A 15,201-nucleotide genomic window follows, 5' to 3' on the forward strand; every position below is an offset into this window, starting at 1 on the left:
ATGTGTGCAATTGTGCCCATCTCCCCCCATCCCCCCAGTCCCTGGTCGTTACTCACGCTGTTGCTGTTGTGTCCGGTCCTGTTGAGCAGTGTCCGGGCCCCCAACTCCTGCCACCATCTCTCCACTGATGACTGTGGACACCATTTCCTCCATCTCGTCCAGCTCCTCCTGTGGTGCTGGACTGCCACCTTCAGTCTGCATTTCTGCCTTCCGGTTGTTTGCGAGCTTCTGCTTGGTTTTGCGCTTGACATCATTCCAGCGCCTCTTGACCTCGTACATTGTCCTCTTCAACACTCCCGACTGCATTAACATTGTCCACGATGGTCTGCCATATTCCATTTTAGTTGCTAGTGAGACAGTGGAGGTGATGAACAGTAGCTGATGGTGTTCTATCACCTCAGTTATCAGGGTCCTGTTTTCCTGCGGACTGAACCTTTTCTTCCGACTCTTCTCCTTGCCCTTTCCTGACCCTAAAGTCCCAGACTGGTCCTCCGGGGGGCTTGTGGGGTTCTGGTTGTCTTCTGCACATGCTCCGGCTGACTCCATTGTTGCTGTTGTTTGGCTTTTGTATGTGTTTTTTTTCAACTTCTGTAGTGCATTTTCCCGCATGTCGCGTGGGGATTGCAGGCCTGTGGCTGATTTTCGCGGACTTTTGTATTGTGATTGGCATCATCGCCGCTTTTTTCGCGTTGGTGATTAGCATTTTTGCAGCGTCACATTGATTTTTACGCATTGTCGTGGGACTATCACATGTTGCCGCCGACTTGGGAGTACCACGTTGACATGGAGTTATTTTCTCGCGATGGACTGCTATGTGGTGAGTTGCGATAAGCTACTCTTGCGGTAGTTATCACACGTTCTTGAGAATATACCCCAATATTTTTGCTAACTGAAATGTTTCAACCCTACTCTATGGCCTATAAAATAAAGGTCCCGGGCTTTCATCAGGATATCAGGTACACACCTCCCCGGATCGTCAGGTGCGCGTCTAGGTCATGCACGCTTTTATAAGGGCAAGTATTGTCTTCTATTAGCCAGTGCAGTACCTGCCTTGGGTATGTGGTGTACCTTTTTACAGGACACTCACAGGTACAACGCCTACATTAATCAAGTATGTACCACTTCCTAGCATGTGTAGGAAAGGCTGACATGATTTCACTGCATTACAGAGGAAACGTGCCCAGAGTCCTAAGGCCACAAAAAGAGAATTAGCAAAAACCACGAGAAAAAAGCGCAGAACATTTTAGGGACATCCCCTAAGAAGGGTCATCTCTGCACATGTGTGTGTACTTGTATGTGTGCTGTGCATGTGACACTACTGTTGTGCGCAGCCCTGTAACTGTGCACAGGTAGCCTGGTGCAGAGGGGACTCTTCAGGGTTAGATATTCACCTGGAATGGGCCTTATAACATTAGTGTGCACTCATAAGGAAAGTCAGTATGATATACTGTTTTGTCTGCAGTGACATTTATTAGACATATAGAACGAAATTTGCCTTAGAGTGCCATTTTGCTTCCCTAAGGCCTGTAAAGTCCCATGAGGTATGAAACTGGGAGGAAAGTGTGCGCCACATTCATATTCATAGGTCCCAAGACCATACATGTAAACTATATGGAACATAACAAATTATCATTTTTCTCTGGCTCAGCTCAGGATTAGAGTCCAGGGCTTTTGTCACCCTGCTGGGCCAAATTAATTACATTTCTTCCCAGGAAAGGAAACAAAGGCCGCCCCACAAAAAATAAGTATTTAACAGTGCTCTCGAGGAGGAAAGGGTAGGGATAAAAATCCGCATCCATTAATTACCTGTCACACTGTACCAGGGCTGGGGACAGGCCAGGCAATGTTTTGCTGCTGGACTCTGTGAATTGGAACGCCAAGGACAACTGGAAGGACAAACCCCCTTGATGTCCAAAAGGGCAAAGGACCCTGCCCCAGTTGACCTCAGGACTAGTTGGTTTCTCCTAGGGCCAGTGAGGCTGGCCCCTTTACACCCTCTATCAATCAATCACGTGTTTGTTAAGCACTACTACTCACCCGTGAGGGTCTCAAGGTGCTGGGGGAGGGGGGGTTCGCAGGTTCCAGCCCATCAAGAAGGAGTTCTGTCGAAGAGCCAGGTTTTGAGGTTTCTTGTGAAGATGGGGAGAGATGTTGTCTGTCTGAGGTGGAGAGGGAGGGCGTTCCAGGCTCTGGCCACGAGGAAGGAGAAGGAGCGGCCACTTGATCTGGTCTTTCTGGTGCGGGGTACCACGGCATAATAGAGCTTTGCTGATCGTAGGGTCCTTTGGGGTGCGTGGAATTTGAGTCGGCTGTTCAGGTATTCTGGTTCGGTGTTGTGGAGGGACTTGTGACCGTGGATGAGCATCCTGAAGGTGACTCTAGCTTCGATGGGGAGCCAGTGGAGTGTGCGCAGGTGCTGGGAGATGTGGCAGTGTCTTGGCAGGTTGAGGACCAGTCTTGCAGCGGCATTCTGGATATTTTGTAGCTTGCGTGTGAGGTTTTTGTTTATTCCGGCGTAGAGTGCCTTGCCATAGTTGAGTCTGCTGGTGACCAGGGCGTGAGTGATGGTCTTTCTGTGTTCGAGGGGGATCCATTTGATGGTCTTGCGTAGGAGGCAGAGGGTGTGGAAGCAGGAGGATGAGACGGCGTTGATCTGGCAGTCCATTTTGAGTTCGAAGTCCAGGAGGATTCCCAGGTTGCGTGCGTGGTCCGTGGGGGTGGGCAGACTTCCGAGGGTGGGGGGCGACCAGGTGTCGTGCCAGGCGTTGGGGTGTGGGCCCATGATGAGTACTTCCGTTTTGTTGGTGTTTAGTTGAAGGCAGCTGTTTTTCATCGATTTGGCGATGGCTCCCATGCCTTCTCGGAAATTGTGTCTGGCGGTGTTGGGTTCGTTGGATAGGGAGAGGATGAGCTGGGTGTGATCTGCATATGACACAATGTTGAGTCCATAGGTTCTGACGATGGGGGCGAGTGGAGCCATGTAGACATTGAAGAGCGTGGGGCAGAGGGATGACCTCTGGGGGACTCTGCAGGTGGTTGGTGTAGTGTCCGAGAGGAAAGGGGGGAGTCTGACCCGCTGCGTTCAGCCAGAGAGGAATGGGCGGATCTGTCGAGGGCCTTGTCTTGAATCCCTGCGTCGTGGAGTCTGCATATTAGGGTGCGGTGAGAGACTGTGTCGAACGCTGCTGAAAGGTCGAGGAGGATGAGGGCTGCAGTTTCTCCTTTGTCCAGTAGAGTGCGGATGTCTCCTGTTGCGGCGAGGAGGCCGGTTTCCATGCTGTCATTTTTTCTGAAGCCGGATTGGGAGGAGTCGAGGATGTTGTGCACTTCGATGAACGTGGCGAGTTGGCTGTTGATGGCTTTCGCTGGGAAGGGGAGCAGGGAGATGGGTCTGTAGTTTTTGAGGTCAGTAAGGTCTGCCGAGGGTTTCTTGAGGAGGGGAACGATGTGGTTGACAGGGAGCGGTTGATGGTGTGGCGGAGTATGGGTGCGATGGTGTTGGCGGCTCTGTTAAAAATGTGGTAGGGACAGGGGTCCATGGGGGCCCCGGAGAGGATTGAGTTCATCGGCTTCTTTCGTGGTCAGGGCTGTCCAGTTTTCAATCGTTGGCTTCATGGTGTCAGGGGTGGTTGGTGAGGGTTCAGTGTGTTGGTTCTCTTCGTCGAAGTTGTCGTAGATGCTCTTGATTTTGTGGTGGAAAAAGGTGCTGAGTTTGTCGCAGAGGTCTTGTGAGGGTGGGATGTCGGCGGACTCACTGGTAGGTTGAGCAAACTCTTTGATGATGTTGAAGAGTTCTTTTCTGTTGTGTGCGTGGGTGGAGATTCTGTCTTTGATCGTTTTTTTCTTGTTTTTTTGATGAGTTGGTGGTCGACTCTGGTGGCGGCTCAGAAGTTGTTGTGGGCTTCAGTGGATTTGGTGTTCCTCCAGTCTTTTTCGAAGCGGTGGTAGATGCGTCTGGACTCTCGACGTTCGGTTGTGAACCATCTAGCTTTCTTGGCGTGGGTGTTGTTGTTTTTCTTGAGGGGAGCTAAGGTGTTGGTGCTTTCGGTGATCCATCTGTGCAGGGTTTGGGCTGCGGCGTTGAGGTCGTCGTTTTCCGCGACGGTAGGGGTGGAGTAGCTGAGTGATGAGGTTAGCTGGTTGTCGGTGACTCTGGTCCAATTTCTACGTGGGAGCAGGTGCTGGTGTCTGTGGATGGTGGGTATTCTGAAGGTGAAGTGGACGCAACAATGGTCAGTCCATGTGAGTTCGGTGGTGTGGCTGAAGGTGCTGGAGTTTCCTGTTGTGAAGAGGGGGTCGAGGGTGTGTTCTGCTGAGTGTGTGGGTTCGGTCACGATCTGGCGGAGTCTAATGTTGTGGATGTTGTCCAGGGGGGATGTGGTACTGGGGTCCAGTTGGTTGTTGAGGTGGAAGTAGAGGTCTCCCAGCAGGGTGTAGTTGGTGGATGCGATGGCCGGCGGGTAGATGATGTCCGTGATGAATTCGGCAAAAGGTCCATGGGGTCGGTAGATGAGGGTTCCTCGGAGGGTGGTGGTGGAGCTGGCCAGTATCTTGAAGTTAAGGTGTTCCATCAAGTCTGTGGGCTTGTCGGGGAGTGTGTTCAGGTGGAGGGTGGATTTGTGGACGATGGTGATTCCTCCTCCCGGGCGGTTGGTGCGGCCCTTCCTGGAGATCATGTATCCTTGGGGGGTGGCGTGGGCGATGTCAGGTCCCGAGGAAGTGTTGGTCCATGTTTTGGTGAGGAACGCTGTGTCAGGGGAGGTGCTGTCTAGGAGGTCCCAGATTTCGGTGGCGTGTTTATGAAGGGATTGGACATTGAGGAGGAAGCATTGCAGGGTCTTCAGTTCGGGTGTGTTCTTGCGGGTGGGTTGCACTGGGCCCGTGGTCTTGGCGGTGCTGCAGGTGTGCCGGTAGCGTTGACAGCTGAAGGGTCCGTGGGTGTGGGCCAGTGACGCTGGCTTGCAGTTGTTGCTGCCTGGGCTGAGGGCGTGGAGTGCCCCCGGGTCGTAGCTTTGGCGGTGCGGAGATCCAGGGTTCCTGGTGCTGGTCGTGATTAGGTAGCAGACGGGCTTGCCTTTGGCGCACCCGCTGCGCACGCCCGTCATTAAGTAGGGGTCTGGGAGGGCTAGACAGCTGGGAGGCGGGAGCGGGGAGGGGATAAGGATTGGTCGCACTGGCGGGAGGGGCCGCTGGGGCAGCAGCAGTGGGGAAAATCGGGCAGGAAAGGGGGAAAAAAGGAGAGAATGAGTGAAATAAGGCAGAAAGCAGGAAAAGCACAGAAAGCAGAAAGTGCAGAAAAAATCTGAAAAAGGGTAAAAAAACGAGTGAAAAACAGGGCAGACAGAGGAGCGAGACAAAGGAGACCACCAGGGTGGCTAAGGGAAATAAGGAAGAGGAAAAATTGAGAAAAGGCAGAAAAAGTGCAGACCAGAAAAGACAGAGGGAGAAGCAAAGAAACGAGTGAAAAGAAAAACGGAGAGGAGAGCGGAGTGAGGCAGAGGAGAACAGGGGTCCACTGGACCACCTGGGATGAGGCGCAGGTGGTCCTGCGGGTGGAGGAGGGCCTTGAACACCAGCACACGAGAGTGCAAGTGCAGGGGCAGGCTTCACTTAATGGTGGAGCTGCGAGGGAGGGGGAGCAATTTCACTTACAATGAGTCAGTGGTCTTGCACCCTCTGAGGACCAGTTGGCGGAAAGATCTGGACTTCTGCTCCCAGAGACAAGGACAGGGTAAAATACTGATGCAGGGAGCCAGTGAAACCAGCTTCTGGTGCTAAGAGCTCGTCAGCAGGAGGCAAATGAGTTCAGGATCATCCCAATTGGCCCAAAGGGTCTTGAGTTATGGTTCTTTTAAGGTTCGCTATCTGTGACCTTTCCCGAATGATGGAGCTTGTGGGGCCTGCCTCATTTCCAGGAATCACCGCCCGTGGTGGGCCTGTATCCAGGTATTGGCACAAGATATAATATTTTTTTTCCAGGGAAGTAGTGTGTGTGGAGTCTCTCTTAAGGCTCTCTATTAACCAAGGGACCCCATCTTACAGGCCATATAAACTGAAAAGGGGGTGGGACCCCAATACTGGACCCCTGAAGAAAAGGTATGGGGAGCGTTGTCACACACCCCTAATCGTGTGGACTCATACCTCTACCTCTGCTAGTGTCTGAGGGAAGTGGGTGGATACTGCATACTAATCTCACTGTCCACATGGAGCGGGCAGCAGCGAGAGGAGCACGCTTCTGGTTCCTGCATTGGCATCCAGGAGTGCTGGCTGGTTGAGGAGCCAGCTGGGGCAGCCGGAGGTGGGTTCCCTGAGCTGTGGCCATAAAGCAAGCAGGCTGGGAAGCCGGATGGGACCTGGTTCCCCAAAAAAAGAAAATAAAACAAAGAAAAAGCTAAGTGGCTCTCCCCTGGCCGAGTGGAGGAATCTCTTAAGCCACTCGTCTAAACTTGAATTCACTGGGCACATATTTGTTATTTGCTGCTAGACATGAGACACTTATATTGAAACTATTTTATGATTTTGCTGCTAAAACCCTAGGAAATACTGTGTATGACTTTTTGCTGCTAAAAACCTTTACAAAATATCAATTGTGCCACATAGAAAAGGGGGCGTGGGACAAACCTTGAATCTGTTTACATTTTGTAATATCAGCACATTTTAGAAACATTAAGTGAAGTAAACTGTTTGGGGCTCCTCACCTTTGGAAAGCAATTGCTGAGACACTAATATTAATTCTGCAGTTGTGGGTCATACTACGCTACCATGAATGGCTAAGGACTCCTGTCTTGAGGTTAGTGGTTCAGTGTTCTTATGACAGGGAAGCTAATAAATGAAGGTGCTGCACCGCTGTGCTGCTGGTACACCAAAGAAAAGCCTATCGGCTTCAGTCCATGCCTGGTTGATGCCAGAACCCCTGCCGGTTTCGGTCCAGATAACAAAGGCATGCGCTCCTATTTACGGGGCACTCCCTTATCACTAAATATGCCCTTGGGACATGGATTGGAACTCTGCATGGTGGGTACACCTAGGCAGACTGAAGGACAATGTTTGTGTCGTAACTGCAATCAGGAAGGTTGGCCAAATAAGGAACCCCCCATTAGTTTATCTAGTCTAACTAGATATCCAGAAGAACACAGCTTAAAATCCCTTTATTTTAAAGCAAGATCACTACCTAAACATTGTATAGAGATCTGGGACATTATCATGGGTTCAACCCCAGATGTAGTCTTTATTATGTAAACATGGTTCACCAAACATTCTCTACCAGATACTGTGATCTCATTGTCCTTAGGCTACAAGAAACTGAATTGCAATAGAATAGGGCACCAGAGAGGAGGCATGGCAATTATTTTTAAGGACACATATATATACTTCATTGAACTTAGCTCATCCTCAGTGTTAGACCTGGTGCCATTGGCGTCAGTCTCTCTTCCATTTTTCGCTGTTGTCTCCTCTGTTTTTTTATATATTTTGCTGATTAGATGCTTTGGGCACAGTGCCACTGCTATTCAGTGCCACCGTGCAAGTGCTCCTTATTGTAAATTATTGTACTGGATTAGTGTTTCCATGATTTGCTTATTTGATTTACCTCTCAGACCCTAGTACAGTGCACCAGGTGTGCCCAGGGCCTGTAGATTAAATGCTGCTAGTGGGCTTGCAGCGCAGGTTGTGCCACCCACAGAAGCAGCTTGTTAAGTGTGTCTCAGGCCTGCCATTGCAGAGCCTGTGTGCAGTCTAGTACTGATGAATACAGGCCCCAGCTAGGCCCGCAGGACACAAAGGGTTCGCTCTCCTGTAATGGAATCTATAAGGAAGTTGGCACGGAAACTGCAAAGTACAAAGACAGCATTTATTAACCCTTAAGGGTGGTCCTACAATCTACACAACACTCTTCAGTATTGCATAGAGTAGCACACAGAACCTTCGTACATGGTCCCCTTTTATACACAGGTAGAGGGGCTCATAAGTGGGTGGATACAACATGAAGACGAAGAACATTACCATTTATGGTCATTTTCGATACTGAATCAATATGTGGGCGGAGCTAACGCACTCCTTGAGCCCGCGAAAACATGGTCAAGCAAGGCTAACTAATAACAGATGTGGTCAAGTCTGGGCATGTGCCAGATAGACAAAGGAGCTATTTATAGACTGTTACTAGGCAGATTGCAAGAGCAACTAACACAGAGGTTGGACTCTTCTCGTGGGGAACACGTGGAGGCATGACAATACAAAATGGAGTCCAAGCTTCGGTCAACATAACAGAGAAAACACGATCTATAACAGAGGAATTAATGTCTTTAGTAAATGCTTAATCACATCGTTGTTTCAATTTACAACAGACGACCCTTTCAGCATTTACTGAAGACGTCCGGCTTGTTAGGATAATCATCATATATGTCAATTGTCATCATTCCTTCAACTTCTTTAGCTAAACGTTTTTGGTGGGCAACATCAGCAATAGCTTTCTTATCAGGGATACAGAATGATACACATAATGAGCAGAGCAAGGGACCACATTGAATACAAATACAGCATGAAAACAGAACCGCCACAATAATGCAGAGACCAGTTAGAACCTTCCATCCCCAGGCAGTAATTAACGCCCAAAACCATCCAGAAAAGGACCAAGTGCCGTTTTCTGTATGGATCTCAGCTGCAATTTTATGCAGTTTATTGATGGCATTATAAACTGATGGCGTATGATCAGGGATAAACACACAACAGCTACTTCCAATAATTTTACATGCCCCTCCTCTGTCAGCTAGCATAACGTCTAGTACCATACGATTCTGCAATGCAACAATTCTAGTGATCTGTAATTCCTCCGTAAGATTCCCAAGAGCGGCAGCAGTCTGATTTGTCACAGCTTCTACCACTCTTGTTAATCTTCGGATCTTCCTACTGTTCAGGGCGGCTCCAACAAAGAAAAACAGTCCTAAGTTAAAATCAATATACTGTTGCAGACTGGTATCAGTCTGATCCACATCATCAATTGATAAAGTACGTTTATACCTATTTACAGTCACATTATTCAATAATTTCAGATCCTTATGATAAGATGCGGGTGCTAGGAATACTGGAGGTAATAGAAATGATACATAGCATACCCCAGACCACCCAGCCGGCAGACGGTAATAACCTTTATTTCCACACACAAAGTACGTATTATGGGAGGCTAAAAAGGTACTATTGTTCAACCCATCAATATTCAAAACAGTAATGCAATCACTAACACCAACAGGGATAAAACCCACACTCTGGACACACAGGTCCGCTTGAGCTTGTGCTACTTGAATCACAAATTTATCTTTTCCCACAGTGTCTCTTGTGTTCGTAAAGATGTAGGGAATGGATTCATTGTCTGGTCGGTACTCTTCCCACTCCCAAATTGTCCCATTCGCTTGTGGATACCCATTCTTGTCTTGATGGCATTCTTTATTGAGTCTAAAAAGCAATCGTCCCACTGTCGGTTTCCGAGTGGCAAAAAGCAAAGTATACCATGCTCTACAAGAGCCATTATGAGAGAAAGGAAGGGGTATAAATGGCGTTCCTCCTTTCTTCTGATGAGCTGGCATCATCCCACATATCCAACAGTTCGTAGCATTCGTAGCAACGTGGGTATGATGCAGCATCTGGATGAAAGTGTTATTCAAGTAAGATTGTCGATGCTTCAACTCTTGATACGGTAATGTATAAAAATAGTGCTCCTCAGGCACCGGAGTTGTCAACACAAGAATCTTCCGAGCGGGAGTTACATCCTCCACGAACCATGTGGTTATCCCAACAATGGCTACTGTCAACATGAACCCTAATGCGCAAAGTATTTTCTTCTTCTCCATATCAAAGCAAAAATAAAACCCAATATCTTCCTGAAACTAGAAGTCTGTCAGAACTCTTCCCCTTGGGCAGCGGTTGATCTCTTCACCAGCGGGCCAAGACGGGTGTCGCTACACTAATGCAGGGCTGATCCCCCCCCCTTGCCTCATCGGCTCTCCGTTTCACTAACCCAAGGGCCGTTCTGACAGTATGTCCCGGTACTGGAAAACTCACTTCCGTGGTCGAAGATGATATCGCCTTCCTCCAGAAGTCGCGTGGTCCGGAAAGAGCTCCTCAGTGGCGTTTGGCTCCGCAGCACGGCCTGTTTCTGCAGCCAAGATTTCTCGTTGATCGGTCAGCACGGCGGGTTCCACCAATCCGGGCGGCACCTTCCTACAATGCAGGGAGTGGATCCAATTCTTTCTGTTGGAGACTCGCACAGCCGTCCTCGTTGCGAGGAGGACCTGCTCAGGGCCCACCCATCTCGGCTCCAAGCTGTTCGTTCTGTCGAAGACTTTCACCATGACATGGTCACCAGGCCGGAGACCATGTCCTTCGCCGGTAGACCGATCAGGGAGCGCCTCTCGGACCTGTTGATGGATAGAAACCAAGTTATCCGTTAACTGTGCCAAATAATCGCTCATCATTACACAAGGTACATCATACACAGCCTTAGGTCTTGGTGGACCCCAAATATTCATTGGGCGTCCAAAGACGATCTCATATGGCGTAAGGCCAGTTCGAGAGTGCGGTACTGATCTAATTGACAATAACGCCAGTGGCAGAGCGTCTGGCCAAGTCAAAGACGTCGAAGCTTGAATTTTGGCGATCTTAAGCTTCAGTGTACCATTATACTTCTCAACTAGGCCTGCAGACTGAGGGTGAAACACGGCGTGGAACTTCTGAGTGATGCCTAGACCCTTCAAGACATACTTTATAACATCCGCTACAAAGTGAGGGCCATTATCACTCCACAGAAGTCTACAAACGCCATATCGGGGGAAAAACTCCTTTAGCAGCAGCTTCGCAGTAGTCATTGCAGTATTGTCTTTCGTAGGGTACGCTTCAACCCATTTGCTAAAAGCGCAGACCACTACTAGAACATACTTCAAATTATTACAGCGCTCAAGCTGGATGTAATCCATCTGCAGAACCTCAAAGGGTGCAGTGGGTGTCACAAATCCTCCTGCTGGAGTTCGAGTACCTTTTCCTGGGTTATACCTCAGGCAGATCATACAGGTCTGCACCACCCTCTTTGCTGTGCTAGCAATCTCTGGATGCTCCCAGACTTGGGTAAGTAATTTCACAATTGCGGAAGCTCCAACATGTGCTAGCCCATGTGCCATCTGAACCATAGGTTGTACAAAGGCCGTGGGTAATTTCCATCTATCCATCTGCTTATTTCTCCAGCAACCCTCGTCATCCAGTTCTCCCTCGTTAGCCCATTGTTCCCGCTCTTTATCAGAAGCGGTCCTCTGCATTTCTCGCACTTCCTCCTTCGCATCATGCCATCTCTCCACCTGTGACTTCACTACATACATGGCAGTAGTACCGGGCTGCATCGCAGTCTCCCGTGCTACTCGATCCGCTAACGCATTCCCTTCTCCAACTTTATCAACCACTTTCCTATGGGCGCTACACTTAACAATGGCAATTTTCTTTGGGTATGTCAATGCAGTTAAAAGATTATGAACTAACTCTCCATGCATTATCTGTACTCCATGTGACGTTAAAAACCCTCTCTCCTTCCAGAGTAGGCCGAAGTCATGCGCTACTCCGAAGGCATAGCGGCTATCTGTATAAACATTCACACATAATCCTGTACTAAGCTCACATGCTCGTGTTAATGCTATCAGTTCCGCTGCTTGAGCTGATTTCTGTGGTATGCGTGCTGTCTCCACTATCGTTTGTAATGTGGTAATTGCATATGCTGCTGAAGCCGTACCATCTGGTAGCTTCAGACAGGATCCATCCACCCACAGTTCTCCATCTACATCTGGAAAGGGCGTATCCTGGAGATCAATACGACCCTTTGTTTGTTCCTCAGTCCCGAGAATACAATCATGCGCTTTCCGCGCCTCAGGCTGGGTTTCGGGGTATGGCAGCAATGTTGCCGGGTTTAGCGTTACGCACCTTTTCAACGTAATATGAGGAGCCAAAAGCGTCAACTCATATCCCGTTAAACGGGCACTGGTCAAATGCTGCGTCTTTGTTTGATTAAGCAGGGCATCGACAGCATGGGGGACTAATACCAACAGCTTATGAGATAACACAATTCCCTCGCTTTGGCGTATTGACATAGCTGTCGCCGCAACCGAGCGAAAACACCCTGGTAATGCTCGGGCGACAGGATCAAGTACAGCCGAAAAATATGCACATGGGCGCTGCTTATCGCCATGCATCTGCACTAAAACTGACAATGCACATCCATCTTTCTCATGCACATACAACGAAAAGGGTTTTGCATAATCAGGGGTCCCTAACACTGGTGCTGAACAAAGGGCCTGTCGTAGTTGCTGAAAAGCAGTATCACACTCATCTGACCAAGGGATCGGGATAGGCGTGTCCTTTGTCAAGAGGGCTAACAATGGCTTAGCTGTGTGCGAAAACCCCAATATCCACTGTCTACAAAAAGAAACAAGGCCCAAAAATGCACGCACATCCTTCTGTGTGGACGGTCTCGGTGTGTCCAAAATTACTTGGATACGATCCGGTGTGAGTGCACGTCCCTCCTTAGACAAAAGGTGACCCAGATAAGTCACCTTTGGTCTACAGAATTGCAATTTCTTCCTAGATACCTTATGATTGCGGGACGCTAGAAAGGAAAGTAGGGATAACGTACTTTTTTCACATAACTCCAGGGTGTCAGCCGCCAGTAAGATGTCATCAACATATTGAATGAGGGCGACCCCCTCGAGCAGAACAAAGGAATCCAATTGTCGTTTCAAAGCCTGACTGTAAATGCTAGGGCTTTCTGTATAGCCCTGGGGGATCCTACAGAAACGATAAGATCTATTATTCAACGTAAACCCAAAAAGATATCGGCTATCAGGGTGAATGGGAATGGAAAAGAAGGCATTCTTCAAATCAATCACTGAAAACATGGTCGCCGTAGGCGGGACCAAGGTAAGCAATGTCGTGATATCAGAAACCACTGGGTATTGAGGTATCACGATCTTGTTCACTTCTCTCAAGTCAATTATGAATCGATAAACTCTGGCATCCGTATCCTTTTTCAGTATGGGAAGAATCGGACTGTTACAAATGTTATAGGGGACTTCCTCGACTACCCCAACCGTTATCAAATCCTGCACTATCTGTATGAGAGCCTCCTCACCCTCCTGTGAAATACGGTACTGCGGGAGGCGTGGTAGCACCGCCCCCTCCTGGACGCTAATGTGGACCGGCGGAATCACCATTTGTCCCACATCAGTATCCGAAGTTGCCCACAAAGCACGAGGGAGGGTAGCTAACAACGCATCCTCTGACACCGTACACATCCGTTCAGATCGGGGGTAATTGTCATTCAATATAACCCGCACACCAGCAGGGGAGCAGCGGATAGTAGCCCTCAAGTGCTTTAACATATCAAGACCCATAATATTGTCCGGTGTGTACGGGGCAAGCAGAAACGGACAGGGTGCAGAAAAAGAATCAACCTTAAACATTAGGGGCTGTGAAAGAGGGCTTCGGGAGAGCGTACCATCAAACCCTACCGATGTGACCATTAAGCCGGATGGGGGAGCCCCCGGAACCAATTGCTTAGATAGCGCACTACGTGTCGCTCCAGTATCCACTAGGAACTGATCAGTAGAGCCCAGAACCTCAGCCGATACATAAGGGCCCTTCTGATCGACTGGCACCTCAACTGATTCTAACCCCCATCCAACGCATTCCTATGCATGCTGAGAGTCATGGTACCCCGACCGGTCAATCCCTGACGCTTGATACTGATGCTGGCGATCGAAAACATTTGATCTATCTCGGTGCTGCCCAGCAGAGTCAGAACGAGCCTGTTCGTTAGAATTCCCTCGGAAGTTGGAGAAACCCCCTCTACCTCGCGGGCCACCGGGTGTATGCCCCTGACGCGATGCATGCAACACCGGGCAGTCCCTAGCCCAATGACCCGCTTGCTTACAATACGCACATTGATTCCTATTCAAATCGGACCGGCCCGGGGGAGGACCATAAGATCCTCCCCTGCCTCTACTACTACCCCGTCGAGGCGGGCCATAGACTTGCGCCAACATCACCTTTGTTTTCAAATCTTTCGATTTCTTTTCCTCCTGGCCCTTTGCTTCTTGCTCCTGACGCTCATAATACTGGGCGATAGTCAGGAGGGCCGTCGGTGTAGCGGAGGACCAAGAACTTTCACTCGCTTTTAAACGGGCCGCAACTGCCGGCAGCAGATTAGCTACATATTTATCCGCAAAAAGGTGGCGTCCCGTATCATCGGTAAGCGACTGTCCACTAAAATCATGAAACGTCTCCTCAAAGCGCGTAAAGAAGTCCGCAACTGACTCGTCAACTTTCTGTTTACATGCAGCTAACATATTCCAGTCAATCTTTTTAGGGGGGATAATTGTCTTCAGCTTAGCCACAATAGCAGCAGGGAGATCTAAAATATTCTGGGGCGGTTTCTGCGCAGGCTTCCTCTCCCTCTCCTCATCCTCCAGTTCAGACCATCGAGCCTTAAAAGTGGCAACATCATCTACCTTCCGCACAGATCGCCACATGTCTGGTGGTAGAATAAGCCCAAAGAACAAATCTATGTCTGCTAAAGTCATGACGCAAGAATTCAAGGCCCCCTCGACTTCTTCGTAGAAGGCCGCTGGATTTTTGCGGGGGTCAGGCAGCGCATTCTTTAAAGCCATAACATCAGCCCTATGCCACGGAGTGTAAACCCAATTATACACGAAATATCCCTTAGCATCGGCGGAGGTAATGTCCGAGCTAGTCCCCGCTCCTTTAGGAGGAACATACAAAGGCGCCGCCTCTCGCATTGGTTTAACATGCACTATGTCATCCTTATCTGACTGGGAGGTGGATGAGTGGCCCTCTGATGTGCACGAATCCGACTGCTTCTCCTTCCCTGCTCGCTGGCGCGCTTTCTCTTTATAGACCAGCACCTCGTCCCGCAAGGCGAACAGCCGCCGAACCGTATCTGGAGCCTTAGAAAAAGAGAAAACACCATTACGCAATGCTTTAGCATCCGATGATACTTCGTCGGGCTCAAAAACACCAGAACGTTTCCGGAAAGCATCAATCACTTCATCCGCGAAATGACCCAGAAAATACACTTTATCTCTCTCCTGCCACGCCTCCCAAGTATGAAATAATTCCTCTATGGATATCTTGCCGTTAAGTGCACGGAAGGAAATT

This window comes from Triturus cristatus, chromosome 11 (assembly GCF_964204655.1).
Source record: "Triturus cristatus chromosome 11, aTriCri1.1, whole genome shotgun sequence".
In the NCBI taxonomy this organism is placed as follows: Eukaryota; Metazoa; Chordata; class Amphibia; order Caudata; family Salamandridae; genus Triturus; species Triturus cristatus.